At 40.9% G+C, this 8,138-nt stretch overlaps 1 protein-coding gene across 1 annotated transcript in view; it reads right to left on the reverse strand.

Moving 5' to 3' along the window:
- LOC106964529 (brain-specific angiogenesis inhibitor 1-like) overlaps window positions 1-6,130 on the reverse strand; it is a 71,210-nt gene extending 65,080 nt beyond the window's left edge. The window contains exon 1 of the mRNA XM_015060098.1: window positions 5,539-6,130. The gene's annotated coding sequence lies outside the window, so the exon portion shown is untranslated. The remainder of the gene's footprint in view (window positions 1-5,538) is intronic.
- Between the last annotated feature and the right edge of the window lie 2,008 nt (window positions 6,131-8,138).

Here is an 8,138-nt window from a genome sequence, read left to right on the forward strand (position 1 = left end):
GTGCATTTAAAGTGTAAAGTTTACCTTCTACCAAATGCCCCCCAAAGGCATCCCAGCGCCCCCCTTTTGTAAAAATGTCCGCCAGCGCCCCCTGCCGTCCTCTGAACGCCCCCTAGGGGGCGGTACCGCCCACGTTGAGAACCGCTAGTGTAAATGCTTAAATGTGTTACCATGGCTTTAAGGTCACTTTAGATTTACACAACAATATAAACTGAAACATATGGACTGAATTATTCTACATCTTTACTCTGTGAGGAAATAAACAATATAGAATTTATTTAAAATATAGCTAAAGTTGTGTCTGGTGCTTGTGAACCCAGTGTTGTACATTGTATAATCTCTCAACATGTCATACCTTTAGCTAACATGCAAATCTGGACTTGACCAAAATTACACAGTAAGTGGTGCCTAGCCGTATATGTACACATGGAATCAGATTTAGCAATACAAACATGCACAAAAAGATTTCTTCTGATATTCCAGTAGTCATAACTCTTCTTAGCTCAGCTTGGTCAGTAGTGTGGAGTCATCTGGAGTCCCTGAAGAGATGATAAGGAATCATGGATGCAGAGTGGGATCAAGGGAAGTTTAAACCATCTCTTCTCTTGATCTTAAACGGAAAGGATCATATTCATCTCCAATATCTCTCTGCTTCCTAACTGTACGGCCAGACAGAGATGTAAAGAGGAGCAGCGAAAGCAAGTGAGCTGGTTTAGCAGAGCTTTTGATGGTGTCATCAGGAAATGTTACTATAGAATATCATATCTGCTGCCTGGATGTTCAGCTGTCATGACAGTCATGGTACTATCAGACAGCAACAGCGACTTCAGTCAGAGGCTTCTTCTGATTCATTGCAAGACAAACTGCTGCAGAAGATCCTTCCTGCCCACAGTATCACCATCTGCAATGACTCTTTGAAGAGACTTGAATAATATGAATTATGACATTTAATTTCCCTTTCATATAAAGTCTATTTGAATTGAATTGTTCAGTGAAGTCAACAGTCAAATATAATAACCTAATGCCCTTACACTAAATATTGATTAATAAATGTATACCTGATGTAACACAGCTGGTATTTTCCCTCCACAGTTACTTAACATAGTTGTAAACCATCACACGTATATCTGAAGTGTGGCCTTGGCAAATTAAGAAGTTTGTGATCTAAGCTCTAACAGTGTTTGGTTTATGAAAAAGCAATTAAGTCATTTTTGTTTAAGAAGAACAATGCAAAGTAATAGGTATTACAATTTAACCTAAAGGAAATCAATCCAGCCTTGATGCTAGAGCAGAGAATAAAACACTATCTGTTCCAAAGGGTCATGTTCTACATTGTTTTGTCTACACAACATTTGCATTTTTATGCTTATAAACACCTCTGTCAAGCAGGCGGTCTTCTTTGTTCCTGCTCTGATGCTCTGATCGCTGTTGTTTCCAGATAAAATAGCTGAGACAGAGCTCTCCTTTTCTACCTTAGCAACAGGACTGATAAAGTGATCAGACACTGCTGGCTCTCACAAGACAACGGTCACAACTTCCACTCATGAATGAGCCGTCATTCATGAGAGAATTATGGAGAGAATAATTGTGGAACTTCAGTTTTTATCATTCATATTTTTCTTGCAACTTAGTGGGGTTTTTTCCATGACGACCAAGTACCCAATCGAACCTCATGATAGTTTGTGACGTTAGCACCTGCTGCAGCACCAGTACAGCCAGGTTGGGAATTACGCTAAATTTCCTGTTAAATGAACTTACATGTTCAGTCCCGTCTAATGACATTCAGTACGTTTGACATGTGAAACCACTTTAGTCAGTACTTGTTAAATGTTGTGGTAAAACTTTCCAACAGCAGAATAACTGAGTTCCTGATTCTGTCCCCACACGGCCAAGCCTCATTAAGTACCCTCCCAAGCCTCTCATTTTGTCCCTAATTAGGGAAACAAATAGTTTTACTGGATCTGGTGGACCTCCAGGTCCCTTCAGGCAAAAAAAGAAAAATCATTTCCTACATTACTGCTGACAGGCCAGTGGGACACAGAATCACAGTAGGTTTTCATTTTAATGTCCCTGTGTTTGGGAGTGTACGAATAACCTGTCTGGTAAGACTGATTGCTGGCCATTTACTCCAAAGAATGAAGGGTAAGGCAGTGTTTAGAGTTCAAGGGCCTCCTAGATGCACATCTTCTGAATCCTGTATGCTCTCTCTCTGTCCCTCCTTTAATCCATCTTTGATCGTCTCACTGACTGTCTCCTTGTCGCCCATCCATTCATTCATCTCCCTCCTTTTTAATGACGCCCCCTGTTTCCCTTCACTGTCTCATACTGGTCCCTCTGATGTTACAAATTCACATATGAGTGTCTTTGACGGCTCGCAGCCTTGGACACTGTGGCCTTGTTTGATAAGGAAGTGATCAGAGGATGGGAAGACAGAAGGAGGGCGAGTGAGCCGACAGTACGGGTATTTTCCGAAGCTGCAGGAGGCTGTGGATGCAGAAACAAAAGAGGACATCTAGGTTAAAAAAAACATGCATGAATGCCTCTGAAAAGGCCAGTGTTGCGTTGTTGGCTTGTCTCTTCCCTGCGCCTCGGAGCCAGCAGTGCCTGTCAGGGCTCCACTGTTGACTTCCCTTCGCTTATCTCTTCTCTTTCTGGAGATAAAACAGTTGACTGCTAACATGCAGTACCTGTACCGACGGAAGCCGAGGTGATGCTTGTCAGACCCTAAACCTGGCTGTGTCCCAGAAATGCTTGTGACTTTAAAACATCTGACAAGTCCTGCATATCGGGCTCTCCTCAGAGCCTTGTCATCGGCCTGATGTGGACATAATGGCGCTGTGACAAAAAGTTCCACATAACACTTTTATGCTTAATATTGCGTCAATCACTGGATCATGGTGTGTCATCTGGATCGTCACTAGGCTGAGGTTTCAAACCAGAACTCCTTCAGTCTAACCATTCCTCCTTTTTAAATCTCTTTCATTGACATTCCAGGAAAAACAGTTTTTCCAACCTGCATGGAGCATAGAGCAGACAGGGAATAAAGAAATGATCTAGTCTTTAAAAAAATCCCCATTTATTTGCTTAAAAGATAACATCATGCAGTCACAATAAACAAATTATGTATTTCTATAGCTGCCTGTTTGACAACATGTCATTTAGTGAGTGCTTCAGAACTGCCAAGGAAAATAAATATTCCAGATGAGAAAAGGATTCATCCATCTTCCATTAAACTGTGTTCTCTGTTCTTCAGGAATGTGAAGTGGAAACTGTTTGGCTGGAGGTTTGTTGCTGTCTTACTATCAAGTATCAGTGGCTAGATGGCTTATATAATAATAATAATAATAATAATAATAATAATAATAATAATAATGGCTGCACAGTGGTGCAGCTGGTAGAGCTGTTGCCTTGCAGCAAGAAGGTTCTGGGTTCGATTCCCGGCGCCGGTCTTTCTGCATGGAGTTTGCATGTTCTCCCTGTGCATGCGTGGGCTTTCTCCGGGTACTCCGGTTTCCTCCCACAGTCCAAAAAGCATGACTATCAGGTTAATTGGCCTCTCCAAATTGCCCCTAGGTGTGAGTATGCATGGTTGTTTGTCTCTGTGTTGCCCTGCGACAGACTGGCGACCTGTCCAGGGTGTACCCCGCCTCTCACCCGGAACGATAGCTGGAGATAGGCACCAGCAACCCTCCCGACCCCACTGAGGGACAAGGGTGTAAAGAAAATGGATGGATAATAATAATAAAATTCACCAAGAAAGCCCTTGGCACAATTTCTTCCAATATGAGGCTAATTTAGTTATTCATTTTCTATGAATAACCGGTTGCAACTGGATGTTTTAATGAATTCCAAATCAGAACTCCATTAATCCGTCTTCAGCAGTAGGTGTTGCGACACGTTTATGCAATGTCAAAACAGAAAGTCAAAAAACATTTGCATGCACCTTAAAAACTAAGCCCAGTTTCTGATTCTGTATTTTAAAATTGTATTCTCACGTTAGAGCCAACTGAAGGCCGATTGGTCAAAAATCTTAGCTCTGAGGCCATACAGCCTTTATTTATTCAACAGTCACCACCTCAGACTGCAACGCACTGGAGCTGGAGCTTTAAATGAGCAGATGAAAGAATGGGTTTTCTATAGCGCCCCCAACAGTCTGAGCTAGCCATATTTAAAAAGGTTAGGAGATAAAATATTGACTTTGTTTTCCAATATCCAATGAAGAGGAATTATCAGCTCTTATTAGACTGATATGAATTCCAATATCTGCAATATTTCCAAACTTGCCCCCTTTGCTGTCTCTGAGTGCCACAGCTTGGGCAGGCTAAGAAGTCCTACTCCAGCTCCAGGAGACTCCAGGGAGGCTCACCGAAGCAGAAGAAGACCGTGAATGTGAATGACAACTCATTTAGAGGCGATGAGGTCTCCTGAGAGGCAGGGCCATCAGCTGGAGACAGGCGGTGCGCCACAGCCTCTTAATCCGTCTCCTCCACTGCAAAGACCCGGGTTTCCCCCATAAGCATCACCAGCCGCATGATTTCTGCGTCTGCTCATCAAATATCACCAAGACATGACTTCAGCACATTTCTGCTGTGTTCCTGCAGATCCAGATCCTGTTTCCAGGATGTTTGAAAGTGGATCCAAGCCACCTGGAACCTGCAGATGGAGAAATCTGAGTAGTTGACCCGCAGCTCGTCTGATTTACGTCTTTGTTTGTTTATACAAATAAATGAAAACATGTTAGGAAATTAAAGTGTAAGTAAGTAAGTAAGTAAGTAAGTAAGTAAGTAAGTAAGTAAGTAAGTAAGTAAATAAATAAATAAATAAATAAGGAATCCAGGAGCGATGCACTGATCTTCCTCTGGACCCACGCCGCTATTATTTTCAGAATAACCCAAACTGCGTCGGTAAACGATCGATTATATGTTGGTTGAATATGCATGAGAAAAGCTGGTTATAGTCCAGCATTTTATTTTAAATTATTCACATTCTTAAGAAAAATATGAACGATTTAAGTGAATGTGAAAATAACGTGTAAGACAGCCATTTATACGGTGCACAGCGATAGTTCATATAGTTGAGCTCACTTCTTCTCTGTTTTACTGAAGGACACTGTTGCTCTTATTTACCTTCAGCAGAAAAACAGAGAATGGTTTAGCTGTCTTGGTTTTGAGCAGGGTTGGGTTCGGGCGACACCGCATCCCCGGAGAGCCGAGCCGCGCTGCGTCCCCGCGGACAGACGAAGCCCTGAGCCGCCCTGAGCCTCAAAGCGATTGGGCGTGTGAGCTTTGGGAATCACTCGGATGTCTCCTGGCCTGGCTCCAGGATCACCAGGTTGTTGAATAAACCACAGCTCACATATTTTAATACTTGACCTCTTTGTGATATTTTCTGCCCTTTAGCCAGATATGAGTTTCCCAAAATAACAAGGGCACCGCGTCCCAAAATGTTGCCACAGGAAACTTTGAGACCGGACCAGGTCCTAATACATCGGTAACAGAACTGGATGAAATAATACGAATAATAAAATAAAGAATTTACCTCGAGTAAATTATCACTCCGTCCGAAGCATGGTAGTGGTCAACGGTAGGTGCGTTCGCGGCGTGTTCAACAATTCCAGAAGGGTTAAGTCCTGCGATAAGTCCATCAAACGCGTTTTTATTCTGATAAATCTCGCTTCACCCTGAGCTAAATAAGTATGATGATTCGGGGACGAAGAGGACAGAGAAACTGTCAGGAGTTCAGGCTCTCTATTTGATGCGCGCCCAGTGCGTAAAACGCATTCAGCTTGTATTCTCCCTGTTTGACTCCCCACTGCTCCAAAATCAAACTCTTCACTTCGGACAGAAATATCCTTATTTCACTTCAGTTCGTCTTCTTCTGTGTCTTGTTTTATTTGCTCGTTTTTGTTTTTAATCCTTAGAGCCCATTTGTCTGGAAAAAGTTAGGCGATCTTTGAAAATGGGAATCCTCTCCGCACGCACGCCGCACGCTCTCCCAGGTGAATGTGAGGGCTGCGACAGAGCCGCAGATCTAAGGGAAGCTCGCGCACGTCTCGGGAACTGCCGTCTCCAGCTCTCGGCTCTGGAGCGTCCTTGTCCGTCCGTGTGTCCGCGCGGCGACAGCCAAATTCCTTATTTGGAAGCCCGGGGCTCGTGCTGGTATCAAGAGAGCCAAATTACACCACAATAACTTCCAGGAAGATCTTTCAAAATAAATACATGGTTTAATAAAGCAGGAGGGGGAACTCTTTGAGTAAGCCTTTGGAAAGAGTCAGTATGCAATAAATACACTAATTATTCAGACTCTTTCTAGAATACTTGAGCAAGTAAAAAAAAACTTTTTACACTGTTAAATTATATATTTTTCTATATGATCAAACAGGGTAATAAATGTATATATATATATATATATATATATATATATACTGTGTATGTTTAAGTATACTCTGTAGAAACAGAAATTCTTATCAAGTATTTTTGTCTATTCTACTGTGAATATCGTGAATATCTTAGTACACTTGAAATAAGACAAAACTACATTTTCACCTAAGTATAGGGGTAAATAATTCCTTAATATTGATACAGTACTACCAGTTCCACTGGCAAGAATGAAAGAGAGAATGAATAAATGAAAGCAATAAAGAAATAAACAAAAAGAAAGAAAGAAAGAAAGAAAGAAAGAAAGAAAGAAAGAAAGAAAGAAAGAAAGAAAGAAGAAAGGGAAAGCCCTGCATTGTCACATTAATAATAATAGCATACATTTTCTCTAAATGTAAGCTACAAACACAACACACAAACACACAAACACAGACACACCAAAGTCCAGCTGAGGCATTCCTCCTTCCTCATGGGAATACTCTTATTTTGAAGCCCAATCGCCCATTTTCCTGTCACATTGTGTCTTTACTGTGTTCAAAGCTAAAAGGTTTCCTCTCAGTGTAAAATTCACCCATCAGCCCCCTCTTCTGGAGTCAAACTGCGTCAATTGAAATCGTGTTGGGGCTGTGGCACCACCTTTCTCACATAATGACAATATGTTCCTAATAAATAATGCCTAGTTTTCCAGAGAGCTCAGAGGACTATGACCAGTGACTTTGATTGTATTTATCTCTTCATCAAGGTGTCTGCAGACGGTAGGGTAAGTTAGCCACTAGGAAAACATTTTATTCTGTTAGAAGCTGGATAGGGTTAGGGTAAGAGTGAGGATTTGAATGAGTTTGACAAGGACTAGTTCACAGTGGATCGGCACCTCAGTCAGAGTATCTCCAAAACGCAGCTCTTATCTATCAGTGATAACAACTTCTAAGGAAGTTAATGCTAGTTCTGGTAGAAAGATGTCAGAAAACACAGACCACATTGGTTAGTGATGGAGGAGAGGAAAACTTTAACAGGATAAATCCTCAGCAGAATCTGACTCAGAGTCAAAGGTCAACAGGGGGGTTACCTTCAGAACTGGTGAACAACAGTTGAGAATTCACTGACTGGAGTCAAAGTCTTAAGAGGACTGACTGTGCTAATAACTTTACTATTTAATAATAAGAGTACAAGTAATTAATTTATGACTAATCTAAAACTTGTCTTTGATGCAATAACTGTGTGAACCTATATTGTAATAATTTCTAACTTTGCTTACTAAAAATGTTGTTTTTGTAAAATTGTGTTTGTAGAAGCTTCTGTGGATTCATTGCTCCATATAAAGTATTTTACAAATTAGAATATAATAGAAAAGTTGATGTATAGCAATAGCTCAGTTCACTAAATGAAAAACATTGTACAGATTAATTATGCACAAACTGATGTTTTGTTGATTATGATGGGTTTTGTTCTTACAGCTAATGAAAACATAATATTTAAGATTAGAATACTACAACTACTGCTAATACCTTATAGGGACAGTTTTATGTAAAATCAACTTCTTTGAGCTCTGTGTCATAGGAAGTATTTCTCAGTGGAACGCTCCTATGGACGTTGGCAAAGGTTTAATGTGGAAACAAATTTTTTATGATGACTTTCTGAAGGTATAGTATATAAATCTAGAACAAACTTAGAAAGTAACACCTAGTTTTATCAGAACAAGAATCCAGAGTAAAAACGCCAGGTTTACACTCCAAGTTGAAGTGTCCCTCCTGTGACATAGGA

This window comes from Poecilia latipinna, unplaced genomic scaffold (assembly GCF_001443285.1).
Source record: "Poecilia latipinna isolate Pla-1442-1.1 unplaced genomic scaffold, P_latipinna-1.0 Scaffold1686, whole genome shotgun sequence".
NCBI lineage: Eukaryota > Metazoa > Chordata > Actinopteri > Cyprinodontiformes > Poeciliidae > Poecilia > Poecilia latipinna.